Here is a 20,404-nt window from a genome sequence, read left to right on the forward strand (position 1 = left end):
AAAAAATGACCCGGCCAGTGTGAATTAGTGGTTGAGAGTCGAGCTATGAACCAGGAAGTTATGATTAGATTCCAGGTCAGGGCACACGCACGGGTTGCTGGCTCAATTCCTAAAAATGGCCCGGCCAGTGTGAATCAGTGGTTGAGTGTCAAGCTATGAACCAGGAAGTCATGATTAGATTCCAGTTCAGGGCACACGCACGGGTTGCTGGCTCAATTCCCAGTAAGGGGCTGCAGGAGGTAGCCAATCAGTGACGCTCTCTCATCATTGATATTTCTCTCTCTCTCTCTCTTCCCCTCTCCCTTCCTCTCTGAAATCAATTAAAATATATTTTTTAAAATCTACCAAACATGGGGAGAGAGGGGGCAAGCTTTGTCAAAATAGTTTTATCACTTACATTTTTTTTAAATTGTGGTAAAATGCACATAACATATAATTGACCATGTTAACCACTTTTAAGTGTATAGTTCAGTGGCATTCAAGTACTAGCACACTGTTGTGCAAACATCACCGCCACCCCTCTGCAGAACTCTTCATCTAGCAAAACGGAAACTCCGTGCTCATTAAACAATAACTCTCCATTTCTGCCCCGCCCCCAGCCCTGCATTCAACTTTCTGTTCCTATGGGTTTGACTACTCCAGATACCTCCTAAGAAATAATTTGTCCTTTTGTGACTAGCTTATTCCACTCACCATGATGTGCCTCAAGGTTCATCCGTATTATTTACTTTTCAACAATAACTCCAAAACTGCACAAAGGACATGGTTTAAACATATTCCATATTACATGACACTACTCTGCAGACTTAGAAGACTCAAATTACAGAAAGAAAGGAAAAAGAGGCTAACATGTACCCGGTAATTATATGTAGACAAAAAAGAAAAAGAAAAAAATATTGAGAATCACTACCCTAGTGGGAGGGTCACACATTTAAATCTAAACATAATCGCTGCTTTTCTCTGATGCTTGTCCATAGGTACATTTCTTAGGTGCTCAAAAATTGGGAAACTTTATTACTGACAACGATATTAGAAACAATGGATTTCTCAGCAGGGATGGGAGGCGGAAGGCATTGAAAGGCAGGGGTAGAAGATAAAATTCCAACTGAAAAGTCCAATAATCCAAAAAGGTTGGTCGCCAGTGAGCCCAAATTTTCTATCACCTCCCCTATCTTCTCTAAATGTTGTTTTTATCAATCCCCACATACTAGCCTTGGTGACAAGAACTTTTCTATGAAGCATGAATTTACAATGGGAAGGGAGATAATGAGGTTGGGATATACAGTCTACTCACACCTTAAATACGGTCTCACAATAATATTAACTATCTTCACAGTTATTATGCATTTCCTTTTGCTTCAGAATGAAAGTAAACATTTCTCACCATCCCGTATTGCTACATTCTCTCCCTTAAAATTAGAACTTGAGGTACATTTCAAAAATTAAAAACTAAATACCCAACTTCTTACTTGCTTAAGCTATATCTTTTCATAATTTAAATTATAGCAAATATCTCCACAATTAGAGGATTTTAAAATGTTATGAAAAGAAACCAGCTTTTTAAGGGCTCTCACTAATTAAATGCCCACTAGTTACAAAAGTCTACATTTCTCATTAACACTGTTTTCACAAAGTAGTTTCTTTTGATCACAGTCTAAAAAGTGTTACTAACAAAAGGAGTACTGTGCTCACCAAACAATTTTATCTTCACTGATGTAACAAGAAGTCAGTGGTTTCCTTTTCGCGGCAAACAATGGGCCTTGGGAAACATTCCCTGTTAAATCTCTTTTACATTTTTTAATACACAATTGGTTCAACTTCCTAATAATCACCATTTACCAGAAATGTGAAAGATAAGAATCTATCAAGATACACAATATGACTAAGCAAGCCAAAAGGAGAAAAATAAAAGAAAATTACAAAGGCTCCCTGAAGAGGGTGGGGTAGCGAAAACTTCCACCCAACACCACACATCCCCAAACCAGTTTTTAAAACTCAGAATATCTAAGTTTCAAGGTAACAAAAAAACTCACATCTTTTTTCTCCAATTCTGGGGATCATGTCCATCAGTCTACAAACATACTATAATAATCACCCACATTAAAGAAAAAAATGTCCTCCTGTGATATTGTGATTTATAATATATATATATATATTTGGTCTTGTCCCATTTCTGACAAAACTCCTAAAACCCTTGAAATTTCCTAAGTGATGAGAGCCATAAGTGTCTTTTGTGTTAATGAGGTGACTTTTAGACTGAACCTAAGGATAGGGGCTGGTTGCCAGAAGAACCAATCTTGTGATTTAGAGCAGTGGTTCTCAACCTTCCTAATGCCGCGACCCTTTAATACAGTTCCTCATGTTGTGGTGACCCCCAACCATAAAGTTATTTTTGTTGCTACTTCATAACTGTAATTTTGCTACTGTTAAGCATCATAATGTAAACATCTGATATGCAGGATGTATTTTCATTGTTACAGATTGAACATAATTAAAGCATAGTGATTAATCACAAAAACAGTATGTAATTATATATGTGTTTTCTGATGGTCTTAGGCAACCCCTGTGAAAGGGTCGTTGGACCCCCAAAGGGGTCGCGACCCACAGGTTGAGAACTGCTGGTTTAGCGGGTCGGAACTTTCAGTCCCACCCACCTTTAAGGGGAGGGGCAGCTGAAGGCTGATCACTTGCCAATGGTCAATGATGTCTCTATCATGCCTATGTAATGACTCATCCATAAAAACCCAAATGGACAGGGTCCGAAGAGCTTCCGGTTGGTGAACACATGCTGCAGGGAGAGTGTCTGAGAATTGCTTGGCATTGTGGAGGGGCAGGAAGGTGTGTGTGTGGAGAGGGGGGGAGGGTAGAGGGGAGCTTGAATCCCCACATACTAGCCTTCTGCCTCTCTTGGCAACAAAACCCCTGCCAGTGACTGATCACTCCTCTGCTCCCCGTATAATAAAAGTGCTCCACACAGTTGCCGCTGTTCAGCATTTCCCCACCTTCCCTCAGTCCCATTCTCGCCTCTATCCAACTCCAAGGCTCTCTCCTTCCACCCCTCCCCAGGGCCGCTTGTCAGTGTCACTAACGACCTCGGCGCCGCATGAAACCCAACGGTCATATCAGTCCCCACCGCACTCGACTTTACAGCAGCATTTCGCTCCCCTTTTTGAAAGTCCCTGTTCCCTTGGACAGCAAAGTGCCACGCTCTCCCGGTTTCCTTCCGCTTCCTCGTGGGCCGGCTGCTCTTCCTCTGCCTTCTTCCCAACTCAGAGCGTGCCAGAGCCCAGGCTGAGCTCCTGGCTGTCTTCTCTGCTGACACTTTCCTCTAAAGGACCTCACCCAGTCTCAGGCCTTAACTTCAAATTTGGGATTTGTCGGCAGAGAGATGGTGTCTCTATGCTCTCTCTCCCTCTCCTGAGCACTAACCCCACCGATTCAGCTATCCATTTGGACATCTAATAGGTCTCAAACTCAACTCTAAATAGGTTCTCCTAAATCCACACCTACCCCCGGCATTGCACCTCAGTAAGTAATGCCATCATTTCTCTAGTTGTTCAGGCCCAAAATCTGGCCGTTGCTTTTATTCCTTCCTTTACTTCACACCCTCACATCTAACCCGTCAGCAAGTTCTGTCAACTCTATTTTCAGACCACTTCTCTCCCGTCCACTGCTCCCAGCCATCATCATCTCTGGCCCAAACAACTGAAGTAGCCTCTTAACGGATATTCCTGCGTCTACTCATTCCCCAATTTCCACACAGTAACCAGAATGACCATTTTGGAATATACATTTATTCTCTCCTCCCATGCTCGGAAATCTTCCAGTAGTTTCCCATCAAATGCAGAAAAAATATCCCCAGTCTTTCTAACTTTTCCTTTCCTCTATTCTAGCCACACCAACTTTCCCACTATTCTGCAAGTTCAAGAAGCTTATTCCCACACTGCGGGGATGAAGGGTGGGTGCACCTATAATCCCTTCGCCTGGAAAGTTCTTCCCATAGAACATGATTTGTTTCCTCCCTTCATTCAGATGACTGCAAAATGTTACTTCCCCAAAGAGGCCCTCCCCACCACCCTGGCTGAAATAATTGGCAGGCATCACGCTCTAGCTACACTTAGTTTTTCATCAGAGTTTATCATCCAATATTTGTTTAATTTTGTCTACCCAATTAAAAGGCAAACTCCAGGAGGGCAGAGACTGTCTTGTTTAATGTTTATAATCTCCAGTCTCACAGGCACACAATAAACATTTGTTGATTAAATGAATGATGCCAATGAAAATAAATGACATGCGCTAAAAAAAAAGTCAATATATAGACTTTCAAACATTTTATTCAATCGAATGAATATTAACGACTTCACAAATTTCCACTTAACAGCTGTCAGAGAAGATAAGAGTGCAGGATAACAGAGGAAGAAAGGCGAACTTCTTGTCTTCAACAAATAAGCCCAATATATTTGCCTCCCCTTAAATCCATTTTGAGATATAACCTAATGTTCCCAGAAAACAAAGGTTTCAAACATTTCCTTTCTTCCCTGCTAATATATCTGAATCAACCTACATCAAAACAAGCTTCAAAGAAGGAATGATACTCAGATGATAACCTGAAGTTATGTATTTTACTAGCTCCCTGCTCCAATTTCCCAAGATGACTCAATCAATGCAGGAAAACTCAAGCAACATTAGAAATTAGAAAAGGGTCTCACCCCACACCTGAAATTCTGAGTTTCCACAAAGATATTTTAAGGTGGTAACAATTGGGAAGGAGAAGCAACCTGCCATTACGTCAACCATTCATCATCTGCTCTGAGAGCCTGCTTCCCCATCCACTCTGCTTAGGTGCATCCCAGAAGAAAAATGGCCCATGCTCCCTCCCTCCCTCCATCATATTCACTGGGCTAAATACCAACTACAATCTTCAACAAACGCTATGATTTGAGAGAAGGGGAAGAGAGAATAAAATGTCATGCCAGGCTGGGATAGAATCTGTGCCATTTAATCTACAGAATAATGGATGTATGAAAAAATCTACAACCTTAAGGAATCGGCAGATACAGAGAACTGACCCAAATTTTTTGAATTCCAAAGAAAATGATCTTGGCTAACTTCTAACCCAAGGTGTGAAAGGCAAAAACCTTTTGCTTTTCTAAGCCAGTGGTTCTCAACCTTCTGGCCCTTTAAATACAGTTCCTCATGTTGGGACCCAGCCATAACATTATTTTCGTTGCTACTTCATAACTGTAATGTTGCTACTGTTATGAATCGTAATGGAAATATCTGATATGTGAACGGATCGTCCAAAGGGGTCGTGACCCACAGGTTGAGAACCGCTGTTCTAAGCTATTCACTCTTTTGGGGGGTGGAGGGGATGAGGAGGAGTGGTAATCAGGCTTACCAAAGGAGTGTCCACAATGAGGATTAGAAACTTAGTCTCTCACACAAAAAAAAAAAATACAATCAGCTAATCAAAAAAATAAATACAGAAAGATATAAAGGATATTAATGACCTTACCCAGTTCCCATTTCCTTCTGGGCATAATGGAGGATTAGACTTTCCTTCTCCCTCTTCAAGTTCGTTGTGGTCATGTGACTTGTTTTGGCCAATAAGATGTGAGTAGAAGTGATATCTATACTTCCTACAGAAGCATTTGACCTCTGTGCTGGGCTCTGTACCTCCCTCCCACCATCTCAGCAATCCTGGAGGCAGGTGTGGATCTACATGTGCAATGCTAAGCTTGTACACAGAAGGCAATCTGCCTAAAAGCCATGGACTTGACGTTAAGTGAGAAATAAATCTTTGTGCTTTAAGCTCTGAACACTTGGGCATTTTTTACATTGTAGCATATAAGCTAACATAACTTAATTAGCATTTGAAAATTCAAAAAAAAATTGATTAAAATTCAACAAATCCAGCAAATCTAATAAGTGGAAAGAAGCTTCCAAGACAGAAAAAAAGAAACATGGCACCAAAATGAGAAATGGATTATAACCATAGAGATCGAGGATTTTAATTAATAGATTATGCCTTCAAAAAATCAACCATTCCATTTAAGGGAGGAGAGGCAGACTGATAAGCGCTTGTGAAGCTCACAGTATAGAGCAGCGATTTTCAACCGCTGGGCCGAAGAGTTTTTCAAACATGCAATACTTGACTGCTTGGTCAGGGGCACTGACTTCTTTTCCCTTAGATTGTCGAATACAAAATGACAAGAGCCAACACAACAATACCCTTCTGGTGTGAATGAATCAAAGCTATACCTATTTTTTTTTTTTGCCAGATAGGCAAAAAAGGTATTTTTTGGGTATGCCACAGAATTTTAGTAATTCGTTTATGTGTGCCATGAGATGAAAATAGTTGAAAATTGCTGGTCTAGAGGCACAGGTAGGCTCACTAAACACTGAGACCTAATCGTAGGACAACAGAACACTTCCTCTCCCACATACTGTATCACCACAACACTGAAGACCTTTATATAGCAGCTCCTTCCAAAGCAGTGCATCAGGTGCTCGCTTCGGCAGCACATATACAAAGCAGTGCATCAAGTCCGGCTATTATTAAGAAATAATTACAATGCATAATAAAAGGCAAAAAATACAATAACACGATTTGGACAAAGCAAGCATCAGCATCAGACTGAAAAATGGCAACAATGCTGGAATTATCAGCTGGAAATTCAAATATATGCAAAGGGCTCCAATGGATAAGGTAGACAGCATGCAAGAAAAGATGGGAAATATAAGCAGAGAGATGGAAATTCTATGAATTAAAAGAAATACTACAAATCAAAACACCCAGCTCAGTGGTTGAGTGTCAACTTATGAACCAGGAGGTCACAGTTCGATTCCGGTCAGGGTGTATGCCCTGGTTGTGGGCTCGATCCCCAGTGTGGGGCATGCAGGAGGCAGCCAGTGATGTTCTCTCATCATTGATGTTTCTATCTCTCTCTCTCCCTCCCCCTTCCTCTCTGAAATCAATGAAGTACAAACAAAAAAACATTGAATAGAAATGAAAAATCCCCTTGATGGGCTTATCACTAAACTGAACACAGCTGAATAAAGAATCTCTGAACTTAAAGATCTCTCAACAGAAACCTGAAAAGAAACAGAATAAAAAACTGTAAGGCAAAGAGAAAACAGACTGAGGGGAAAAACAGAACAGAATACCCAAGAACCATGGGACAACTACAAAGATGTAACATATACATAATGTGAATACCACAAAAAGGAACAGAAGAAATATTTAAAACAATAATGAATGAGAATTTTCTCAAATTAACGTAAGATACCAAACCACATACCAGGAAACTGAGAGAACACTAAGAAGGATAAATGCAAAAAAAACCAAAACAAACAAACAAAAAAAACCCACAAAACACCAAAATAAAAACCAAAATAGCCCTAGCCGGTTTGGTTCAGTGGATAGAACGTCGGCCTGCAGACTGAAAGGCCCCGGTTCGATTCCGGTCAAGGGCATGTACCTTGGTTGCAGGCACATCCCCAGTAGGAGGTGTGCAGGAGGCAGCTGATGGATGTTTCTCTCTCAGATGTTTCTAACTCTCTATCCCTCTCCTTCCTCTCTGTAAAAAATCAATAAAATATATATTTTTTAAAAATACCCTGCAATCAGGCATATCATACTCAAACTACAGAATATCAAAGATAAAGAAAAAATCCTGAAAGCTAGCGGGGAGGAAGAAACCCACCTTATTTATACTTACCTATAGAGGAGCAAAGATAAGAATTACACGTAACTTTTCCTAAGAAACTATGCACACAAGAAAAGAGTGGAGTGAAATATTTACAATGTTGACAGAAAAAAATCACGTTCAAAAGTGAAGAAGAAATAAAGACTTTCTCAAACAAAACTTAGGGAATTAGTTGCCAGTAGACCCATTAACCTAGATAAAGAAAGGAAGAGCACTGAAGAAGAAATAAGGGAAGATAAACACTTTATTTCTCTTATTCTTAATAGATCTGACAGGTTAACAGTTTGTTCAAAATAATAGCAGCAATGTATTCAATTATGTATGCTTGTGTGTGTGTGTGTATATAGATATACGCTTGTGAAATGAAGGTCAGCAATGTTTTAAGGAAAAAGAAGAGAGGGAGGACTTGAAGGTAATCACAGTACCCATGAAACAGTATAATTTAAAAGTGAACTTAAATTAGTCGTGAATGAATATTGCAAACTTTAGGGCAATGACTAAAAACAACTTTTAAAAAGTGAAACTGATAAACTAAGTAAGAAGATAAAACATAATTATATAAAATGCTCAAATTAAAACCATAAAAGGCAGAAAAAATAAGTCAAAAAAAGAACAAGGGTGACAATAGAATCAGTAACAAATGGTAGCTATTAATCCAACTACAGTAATAACTGACTGGAACATCAACAGTCTAATATGCACCAATTAAAAGACAAAGACTATTAGAGAAGATCGAAAAGCAAGGCAGCCCTGGGCAGTGTGGCTCAGTTGGTTGTAGCATCGCCCCATGCACCGAAAGGCTGCTGGTTCAATTCCCAGTCATGGCACATACCTAGGTTGCAGGTTCCATCTCCAGTAAGGGTTAAGGGTGCATACGGGAAGCAACCAACCAAATGTTTCTCTCATGCATCTATGTTTCTCTCTCTCTCTCTCTCTCTCTCTCTCTCTCTCTCTCTCTCTTCCTAAAAAAAACAAAAAAATGGAGTAGCTATATTAATTTCACAAAGAGCAAACTTAAAGCAAAGAAAGTAATTAGGGATAAAGAAGAATATATATTCCTAACATGCAAACTGTCCCCTTGGGAGTTCGACCGGGAGACCGGGAGTTTGCTCGCTCGCTATGACGTGCACTGACCACCGGGGGGTGGCACAGAATGAAGGAAGGCCCCAACCAGCAGCCAGGGAAGAAAGGCCCCAGCCAGCAGCCAGAAGGCCCTGACTGGCCCTGATCGCCCGCCAGCCCTAGGGACCCTACCTGTGCATGAATTTCGTGCACCAGGCCTCTAGTTACATAATAATAAAGGGGTCTATTCTCCAAAACGTAACAATCCTCAATGTGTATATGTCTAACAACAGAGCATCAAAATACATGAGACAAAAACTGATAAAGTGCAAGGAAAAAATAGATGAATCCACTATTATTATAGTTGGAGACATCAACACCCCTCTATCAGAAATGGGCAGATTCAGCATGCAGAAAATCAATTAAGGACATACGTAGTTGAATGGCACAACACCAACAATCAGCTAGATATAACTGACATACCTAGACTACTTCCTTCAACAAGAGCAGAAGACACATTCATCTCACATTCACCTGGAACATTCACCAAAATAGAACACATTGTGGCCTATAAAATACACCTTAACAAATTTAAGAAAATAGAAATCATTTTGGTATTGAACTAGAAATCAATGACAGAAAGTTAACTGGAAAATCACAAAATACTTGGAGATTAAACAGCATATTTCTAAATTACACATAGTCAAAGACAAAATCTCAAGAAAAATTCAATATAATTTTAAGCTGATGAAGAATCTTGCCCTCTTGTAGCTTACATGCTAACAGTGGGAGACAATAAACAGTGTATGTAATAAGTAAATTATGGGAGTATAAAGCTATGGGAGGAGCGGGGAGGAGCAAAGATTTGAAGAGTCAGCCAAATGGATGTCAGGGGTAAGCATGTTCCAGCCATGGGGCAGAGCCAACACAATGAAGGAAAAACACCTGGCAAGAACAAGGGTGATTAGAGCTGACAAGCAAGGGCAATGCAGGAAACCGGAAAGAGGTGACGAGGGACCAACTCAGGTAGGGCCAGCAGACAAATGTGCGGTAGTGAGCTGGGAGCCACTGCAGGGCTTGCCGAAGACTAGCATGGCTGTCATACGTTTGGAAAAGGTCACTCTGGCTACTGTGCAGGGAGCTCTCCAGAGGAAGCTATTTGTGGCTGAAGTGTTAGTAAAACCCTTGTCTTTCAGCATGAGAAGCTGGTTTTGAATTCAGTTAACCTTCTAGCTCTGTTTCCCAGGAAACCATACAGGCAGAATGTCAGCTGTGTTACTAGGCAACATGGTTTATGGTAAAAATGACCCGCTGGTAAATTGCTTGGGACTGCGAGGAACTATCAATACCTGGTGAGTGGCTGGAACGCTGGGCTTAGTGTAGTGACTCCTACAATTGGGGGTGTACCTTGTAGGGATCCTGGGAGCTATGCTCATGGGTTGTTAGACAAGGCAATGAATGGCTCTCGTGGAACACGGGCCCCGTAAGCCAGGTTTGCTGCATATCCACTCGTGAGCCTCCTTACTCACACCTAAGCTTCGCCTGGAAAGAGAGGAGAGACACAGAGAACAGTTCTGCTCTTCTCTCTGTGGACTGCTGCAAGGATCCCCACCAAGGAGAACACGTGATGCTTCCCTGCTGGTAAACTGTGGTTCCTGTCCCATATCCTCAAGTGAATCTGATGTGTAATGTGGCCTAGAGCAATCCTGGTCTGTCTAGTTGAGCACTAAGAAAATTCCTGGGTAGGCACTGCTCTATTGCATAACCCAGGCAAGAAATTGGTAGTGGCTTAGACAAGGATGGTCATGGTATAAATAGGAAAAAAAAATAGATTATAAATACAATTTGAAGGGGAGCTCACACAATCTCCCAATAAGCAGAATGTGGCATGTGACAAAGAGTAAAGTTAGGGATAATGCCACGATTTCTGGCCTTTGCAACTGGAAAGATGGAGTGAAAAATTGGGGGGAGGGAAGACTATCAGGAGTTCAATTTTAGATAATTCTGAGCTGAAGGTCATTCATCATCTCTCTCCTCAATGACCCAAGATGGCCGCAGCAACTCCCAGAGTCATGAGCTCACATGACAACATCCAAAAGGAAAGATACAGCTTCACCAATGGAAGAAAACCTGGGTCCCAGCAGACTTCCCTCATGAGTCACTATGCCTAAACCAATCACTGGCAAGAGGAATGGGAAAAACACAGATGACATTAGGCCCAGCACCATTCACAAATCGCTGGCTTAGGGCTGGCGGGGGGAGCCCATGAAGCACATGAGCCCTACGTAACCCGAACCAAAGTGGACTCCTCCTGGCCAGAAAAGAGAGGGATGACTAACAGGTGCAGGTCTGTCAGAGGTACTGGATGAACCATCCATTACCGATGTTAAAAATCACCCGAGTAAGAGAAGTGCGATCAGTAATGAGGTCCAGGTACAAAGTAAGACAGGGGCCAGGAGAGAAAGGCACGAAGCGACCTACACTCTGTTCCATGAAGATACGACATCTAGACAAGTCCTGTGAAATTTCACAACCACCGAAAGATTCTGAGTGATTTGAGGGGGAAACAAACAAACAAACAAACAGGAAGAATCTGACTAACACCAGAAAATACTCAAGTGTAGCAGAACAGTCTCAGAATTTTTTCCAGAGTGAAAGAATTTTGTCTTAGACTCATATCCAAAGGCTCAATCAAGTGAAAAGGTAGAATAGAGACATTATCGGACATAGGAGGACATATTCCTGGAGGATCTCTAGCAAACGAGTAGGGAAACCTAATAAAGTAGAAGTGAGAACACAAGAGGCAGTGGAAGCGATCCAGGAGTGTGATGAAAAAGGACTCCCAGGGTGGCAGCTGCGCGGCAGGACTAGACAATAACTCATCCGATTACCACAGAAAATTAGGGAGCTCCATGAAAGGAAGAAAGGAATGGGTTCGTTCAAAAGGCAGAATAACTGAAAAGCTGGCTTCCTGACAGGAATGTCATGTTTCTCTCTCAGTAGAGAAAAGATATGTAACAGAAAACTCCAGCAGGACGCTGCCCACAGCTTCCCTCCCTTATTGCTAGAGGAACCTAATTTCTTTTCTTTCGTTCTAAGGTTATCAGGTGAGAAGCATATGATGAGAGAAGCAGCCCATTCCCCAAGCCCACGGGGTGGATCACCACAGGTGGACACTAAGCCTGGAAATCCCATTCTCCTTTGCCAGCCACTGGCCTGGGCAGCTGCTCCTGTCCCGCTGGGGACAAGCAATTCAGTTCAGGCCAAAGAGACACAGGAAAGTCATCTGGGGAGCTCTTGAAAGATTTTCCTCCGAGAGAGAGAGAGAGAGAGAGAGAGAGAGCTGAAAGATTTTCTTGAGAAAGAGAGAGATAGATCTTTTTGTAGGTGTCTTTTGTAGGGAGTTACTGGGCAACTGGTGAACTTGAATATGGACTGTATATTGATACTGGTATTGTGGGAGACATAGAGATGCACCACTCACATCCAGAAGACTCGCTGCCAGGTGTGAAGAGGATGGCTAAGCAGTTAGCTTCATCAGAGTTGACTTCAGCTTTCAATAGAGGGTTTCGCTATTCTCTGGACAGCTCCCAGGACCTAACCAAGAAAGGCAAAGTACAGGATAAGCCATGTCTGCCCAGCACAGAACTCCTCAAATGACCAGCTGGGCGCCAGATCTGCTCCTTGTGCAGGCGGACAGGTGTCACCACAACCGACAGCCCCACCTGCCCAGGTCTGCCTCTTTCTTTTAGTTTCACGCAATCCTCATTCTGGTTCAGCATCTGCTTCCCAAAGAACTCAACCTGTGGCAACTAATTTTAATCACTGCTCTGTGATCACGAGAGAGTCCTTTTATTAGGTGATATGTGGGGAAATCGTTACAGTTAAAAACTCATGATCCCTGCAACTTTCTCTCAAAAGATTCACCAAAATAAAAATATTTACAAGTATAGATCTAGAAACGTAGCCAAAGATAAAGAAAGGAGAAGACAAACATACCAAAATGTTTATCACTAATGAGTCTAGGCGAAATTTAGATAAGGTTCACATTCCTATTCTCACAAGTTTTTTTAATAAGTTTTAAAAATTTTCACACATGTTTTAAAACGAGAAAGATTAAAAAAAAGCAGCAGCCACCCATTCTATCCCCTTCTCCCCGGAGGAAGAAAAGGATGCTTGGAGCTAAGCAGCCACTGGCAACAAGCGAAAGGTCAGGACAGTCACGTGTGTCACCTGTGGCTGGACATTCTGTAAAATGCTGCCAAAGACAATCAAAATAATACACCAGGAAAAACCAAAGAGCTATTCAAGGAAGTCATGGTTCAAATGTGAATAATATATGTAGGACATGACTTTGAGCAACTGACGGATGACAGGAAAAGAGCCCTCATTTGTCTTTGATACCAGGAACATCACCCTTCGATTGGCGTGGCGCCCCGACATGGGTGTGTGGAAGGAAATGTCACCGTAACTCCCGACTCCACTCTGCAAGGAATATGTGCACGATAATCAAAAAGCACAGGGACAACATCAAAACAAAGCACCAAAGACTTCAGGAAGGCTACAGGACAGAATGCAACGGTTTTTAACTGGCTGAGTATAAAGGGTACAGCCGACAGAAGTCGGGAGGGGCAGTGGGGGAAGGTGAAAGGGAAAAGAGATGCAGCAAAAAGGCTGGGATTCCAATTCTAAGTCCTGTAAGACGAAAAAACCTCCTCTGAACAGATTCCACTTGACTTGTTTTTAAGTTTTCATGAGGTATAACTCACATACCATGAAATTCACCAGTTTATTCATCATTTTAATTAGGCGATTTGTCTTTTTGAGTTGTAAGAGTTCTTTATACAGGGTGGGGCAAAAGTAGGTTTAGAGACCTTAATTCTGTTGCTGTGTGTGTGTGTGTGTGTGTGTGTGTGTGTGTGTGTGTGTGTGTGTGTGTGTGTGTGTGTGTGATGCTGTTTAGAGGCAGCGCAGCTCTGAGCCTTATCTGAAAACAGGGATAGGAAGGAGGGGGTAAAGGGGTGAAAGGAGAGAGAGAGAGAGAGAGAGAAGGGAGGGAAGAAGGAAGGAAAGAAACATCAATGTGAGAGACACATCTACTGGTTGCCTCCCTCATGTGCCCCAGGATTGAACCTACAACCAAGGTACTTGCCCTTAACCCAGAATCGAACCCGTGACCCTACCATACACTGGGCGGTGCTCTAACCGCTTAGCAATACCAGCTAGAACCAGAGTTTATTTTTGTATTATTTTTTAATTATTGTATGATTTTCCATTCTAACAATCGTAAACCTACTTTTGCCAAGCACTGTATATTCTAGATAAAGATCCCTTATTAGATACAATTTACAAATATATTCTCCCATTTCATGGGTTGCTTTTTCACTTTCTCCCTGGTGTCCTTTGAGGCACAAAAGTTTTATTTGGATGAAGTCCAATTTATCTATTTTATATTTTGGTGCTTGTGCCTTTAGGAGTATATCTAAGAAGGCTTTGCCCAACCCAGGGTAGTAAGATTTACTCTTATTTTCTTCTAAGAATGTTATCATTTTAGCTATGACATTTAGGTCTATGATCTATTTTTAGTTAATTTTTTGTGGATTGTGGGAGGAGGGCTTCAAATTCCTTCTTTTGCAGGTGGATCTCCAGTTGTCTCAGCACCATTGGCTGACAAGACTATCTTTTCCCTGTTGTACTATCTTATCACCTATGTAAAAAATATAAATAAAATAAATCATAGGGTTTATTTCTGGACCCTCGATGCTAGTCAACTGACTTGTATGTATTGATGCTTTCTCAATTTAGATAAAATCCACATAATACAAAAATTAACCATTTTAAAGTGTACAGGTTAGTATATTCCTAATGATTTGCAACCAACATCTCTATAGTCCCAAAGCATTTTCAGCACCCCAAAAGGAAACCTGTACCTGTTAAGCAGTCACTCCCGCTTCCCCATGCCCCTGGCAGCCACTAATCGGATTCATGTCTCCATGGATTTACCTGACCTGAATATTTCCTATAACGAAATCATACAATATGTGATCCTTTGTGTTCAGCTTCCTTCCTTTAGCATCATGCTTTTTAGGTTCACACACTTTGTAGCATTTATCAGTACTTTGTTCATGTTTATGTCTGGATATAATACCAGCTTTTGGTTATCCATTCATCAGTTGATGTACATTTGTGCTGTTTCTACCTTTTGGCTAATGTAAAACTGCTGTGAATATTCATGTACAAGTATTTGTTTGAATACCTGTTTTCAATTCTTTTGGGTACATACATAAATGTGGAATGTTTGGGTCATATTGTAATTCTAGGTTTAACTGTTTGAGGACCCGCCAAAATGTTTTCCACAGCAGTAGCATCACTCCACATTCCTACCAGCAACTTATATAAGGATTCTAGTTTCTCCACATATTTACCAATACCTATTTTGTTTCCTGACTCATTTTCAAATTTGACATCCAGAACGTAACCCAGTACCCCAGATGCAGTCTAGCAGGTGCAGAAAGAAGTAAAGACTAACACCTTTCCTCTTCTGAAGCTCCTCCTCCTATTACTCCAGACTATGATTCTATAAAGACTTTCTGGTAGCCACATTACATAGAGGCCCGATGCATGAAATTCATGCAAGAGTAGGCCTTCCTTCCCCCAGCTGCTGGCACCTGCCTCCCTCCAGCCGCTGGGAGGAACCCAGAACCCAAGCTTCCCTCACAGCCCCAGCTTTGGCTTCGTCCGGAAGGTCGTCCGGAAGGATGTCCGGTCTAATTAGCATATTATGCTTTTATTATTATAGATTGAGTTTATTAGAGTATTTAAAATACCTAAGTTGTTTGTATTCAACCACATCGCCCTATAATTACACAGCTGTTTTCTGAACCCCATACACCCAAACTCCATTAAGTTATCATGTTAGCCTTGGCCCACCATTTCAGTCTGAGATATTATTTTCAAAAGTTAACCTTAATTTTTCATTTCATCCAAAAACTTGATAAGCATACTATCAATGTTTTCTTTCACATCATTACAAAAATATGGACAATGACCTTCAGTATCTGACTAGAAATTTTTCTCCAGTTGTCATCAATTCATTTTTCATTAATTTTTGGAGGTGCTACTCAACCAATCATATTTCCACCTAATTTTATGGTCATCAGCCCACATTTTCCCCATTGTTACCAGAGAAAACTGTTATAAAATATGTGGCTAAAATCCAGTTACACTGTATCTTTTGAATTCTCTTAACCCAGCCTAATAATCATATCTATAAAGAAGTAGGGTTAGTCTAACATTGTCATTACTGAGGCCATGTAATACTTTCCTTAAAAATTGTAATCATAATCAATGTTTTAGCACATAAAATAATGAACTCAGATTAGATTATACAAGGTTTCAAATCATAGTTTGAAATCTCAGCAACATTAAAGTACAATACAATGAAAAATACGAATCACACAAGGTAAAACAGGGAATAGATATCTCACCTGTGATACTGCAGATCACCAAGACACATGTGTTGTCAATTTACTGTTAGTTAAAAGGTTTTTAAAATTCTACAAGTCTCTCAACCGTATAAAGTTCAATAGGAAAAAATAATAAACTAGTAAACTTTAAGAAGTTTTGTGTTCCTAATAACAAATTATTTTATTGAAACCCATTTCCCTAATTCCTTTAAGAACCTATTCCTAGTCCAAAAATCTCTTCTAAAAAGCCTTCACAGGTTGTTCAGTTTAAAAGTCTCTCTCTACTACTGCCTACTACTCGCTTTGACACCCAGTCATCTGATGCTTGCATTTACTACTTGTTAACTGATAATTTTCTTACTGTCTGCAGTGGAATCCTGTGGAGGAGAGACACTCCAATTCTTTTCTAACTTCATCACAACCAACATAGTCTAGTGCTTATAAAAAGCTAATTCATGTAATTTCACATAATATTTATAAACCTATAAAGAATTTAAAGTGAAAATTATCTCATAAATCTGAAGACACTGTGGGATCCTCTGTTTCTTCAGGGCGATCCTGGCGTGGTAACTCAACGGGAAAGCAGGATTCCCCAGGATGAGGCAGCCTGTGCAGATGTCCAGGTAGTCGGCAGAGAGGCAGGAAAGAAATGAAGATACGGAAGGTGAAGGAAAATGTGGGGAGAGTACGATTAGGGGCTCACGGGAAGCGACCAGTAAAGGACATCTTTCTTTCTGAAAGGGGAAAGCGAGGTCCAGAGTAGACAGGGGTTAGAAACAGCAGGTTGTGTTAACAGAGAAAGAGAATGCTTGTTTAGCTTCCCATAGGTGTTCAGAAAGTACTGGATCAGTTTCCTGTTGCCCTGGTGACAAACTACCACAAACTTCGTGGCACAACACAATACAAATTCATCATCTTACAGTACTGGAAGTCAAAGTCCAACACAGTTCTCACCGGGATAAAATCAAAGTGTCGGCAGACCTGCATTCCTTTCTGGAAGCTCTACAGAGAATGCCTTTTCTTGCCTTAATGGGCTTACAGAGGCTTAGGGCCCGCCCTGTCTCCAAAGCCAGCAACGACTGGTCCATTCCTTCTCATGAGGCCAATCATCGCTCTCTCTGGTCCTGACCCTCCCGCCTGGTTCTTCTTTTAAAGACCCTTGTGGTTACATTAGGCCCAGGGGGTAACCCAGGCCTCTCTCCCTGTTTTAAAGTCAGCTGATTGGCCGTCTTAATTCCACCTGCAACCACACGCTTGCTATGTGACACAGGATGCACAGGTTCCGTGGATTAAGCTGTGGATACCATTCTGCCTGCCACAAACACGATCTTATGTTTCACTTTCTTAGCTCTTTTTATTTAATCCTTGCAATCCCATGGGGGAAATCATCTTTTACTTATTTTAAACATGAGGACTCTGAGGCTACCCATGGCACCTCTAGAGATTTTAAGTAACGTAATCCAGACTGCCAGATTTACAGGAGATACTATCCTAAGTGTTTGTGGAACTGAACCAGTACAACCAGGATTCAGATAGCACAGCCTGCACTGGCCTATTTCTAAGCCCTTCGTGTATGTGTGTGCATGTGCGTACGTGTGTGTGTGTGCGCGCGCACGTGAGTGTTTTGAAGAAAACTGTAAAACAAAATAAGGCTTTTCTTGCCACCTAATTCAACCAAAACCATCTCTCCTCTCAGTACTTTCTGAGATCTCTGGGCATGATTCTGTTTAAAGAAAGGTTTTTAAATCTCTACTCTCCATGCTATACTCCATTTAGGATTTGGTGTATAAGAGGAGAGCATATGTTAAGAAACAAAGCTAGCCCAGCCAGTGTGCTCAGTGGTGGAACATCAACCTATAAACCAGGAGGTCATGATTCAATTCCCAATCAGAGCATGTGCCTGGGTTGCAGGCTCAATCCTCAGTAGGGGGCCTGCAAGAGGCAGCTGATCAATGATTCTTCCTCATCACGGATGTTTCTATCTCTCCCTCTCCCTTCCTCTCTGAAATCAATAAAAAATATATATTTATTTTAAAAAGAAACAAGGCTAAAATCACGTGAAAAGGTGACATACTAGATGTGAAAATCCAATGCATTTATGTATCTCTGAATCCTCTTACCAATTCTGGATGATTACAGAATTTAAATTGTAGATTTCTTCCTAAATTGTACATATTTGAACATATAAATTATTTTTGAAACTATTTCTAGCACTCAGATCAATAGTTTAATGTCTTGATACATATAGCTCAGTATTTCTCAGGATCCCACCAATGCTATGGGAACATATCCTTTTTCAATGGTTGCTGGAGCAATATAATTGATGATTTCCAGGTATCCCTTCTCATATAATAATGATCTATGATGTTCCTTGGCTCTTCCCTGAACACTTGGGTAACAATAATTGTCTTTTTATGTCCTGAAAAAGGTTGGAAATACAGAATGGAGATCGGGGAAGGGGGCTGTGAAAACAGCAGAAGCCTTGGTGTTAAGTGTTTGGCAAGTTTCATGACTGAACTTACACCTCTAGAGCAGCCACTTTTAATTTCCTGGATTATGGCCTCTGCTTTGAGAATCTGACAAAGCTACGGACCTCTCACTAGAAAAATGCACATGAGCATATACTCAAAGGTTTCCACACAACTGATTTTATTGAATTTTTAGTCAATTCCCAACACAGATCATATAAAACCAGTCTTTGCAAGAATCGCTGTATGTCTCATTTTTGGGTTTGTGCCAAAATTTGCTACACCCAGGAATAAAATCCAAAGTATGCAATAAAACACAACAAACTTTAATTATTTCTGACAAGTGGATAGCAAAGGAGTGATGACTGCTGGCTGTAGAGCCTCTGGCACCAAAGCCCAGTTCTAGGAGAAAGCCCACCTTGTTTACATTATTCTCCCGGGAAAGCAGGTGTTAGAAGACTCCGGTCCCAACTGTAAGGGAAGAATAACGTCGACTGAATTTAATGAGTGTGTTCCCAAAACCGTGACATTTTATACTTGTATATATTTATAAAGGAAAGTATATGGTTTCAGAAACTGGAAGATAAAAGATACATTTTAAATATTTGGGGGTGGGGTGGGGGGGGAGATCATACCAGGCCTACTATGCTCCCATTACTTAATCATTCAAAATAAATTATGTTCAGAGCAGAGTACATGCATCCTTCAGAGCAGGGGTCCTCAAACTTTTTAAACAGGGGGCCAGTTCACTGTCCCTCAGACCGTTGGAGGGCCGGACTATAGTTTAAAAAAAAACAAACTATGAACAAATTCCTATGCACACTGCACATATCTTATTTTGAAGTAAAAAAACAAAACGGGTACAAATACATTTGTATTTGCATGTGGCCCGCGGGCCGTAGTTTGAGGACCCCTGCTTCAGAGGCAGGGTGATCAAGCCAATGGGGCGGAAATACTAGATTATTTATATGTGTTATCTTAAATTTGAGCTTTACTGATATTCCATATGCGAGGCTGACCACACTACCCTCTTGGTTCTGTGTCAGGCAACTTGCAGCCTCGTGGCGTGTGTGTGACGTATGCGGAATGTGACCATTGGCTCACTTGACCTCCGTTCACCTGTGGGCAATTTGAAAAGCAGTATTTTGGTGGTTTGGGGGTCAACCATGGTTGTCAAAACACAAGATCTCTCCACAGCATCATTCCAACGTCCACTCTCTGGCTTCCGGGGTGACGAGAACTGCGTGGCAGGGGCAGTGACAGCAGAGGCTCCTGGGTGGGACTTCCTAACCCTGGGCTGAAGCTATGGCTCCGTCCATCCGGCAGCTTCCAGGCATCTGGAGGCAAGTGCAGCAGATGCGGCACGAACTCTGGATTCCAGCTCCCCTTGTGGGGACTGCACCCTATAACCTGCTGCTGGGCCCTGTAACAATTATAATGCCCTGTATTAAGCCTCGTCTACCTTACAATACTCAGAAGGGTTCCTGTTTGTGACAGTGAATGACACACACACAGTATCTCCTAAAGGAAAGGGGGCAGTTTCACACCCTGGAGGGGCCATTTGTGATGCCCTCCCTTGTTTGTTCACATTCCGCATACGGCAACATCATGCAGCTTAAATGGGCCCAATGAAGTATACTGGCAGATCTCATTAGAACTATTATTACCCACTAATGAATTTTTAAAAGATTTTTACCCC

This window comes from Myotis davidii, unplaced genomic scaffold (genome assembly GCF_000327345.1).
Source record: "Myotis davidii unplaced genomic scaffold, ASM32734v1 scaffold455, whole genome shotgun sequence".
In the NCBI taxonomy this organism is placed as follows: Eukaryota; Metazoa; Chordata; class Mammalia; order Chiroptera; family Vespertilionidae; genus Myotis; species Myotis davidii.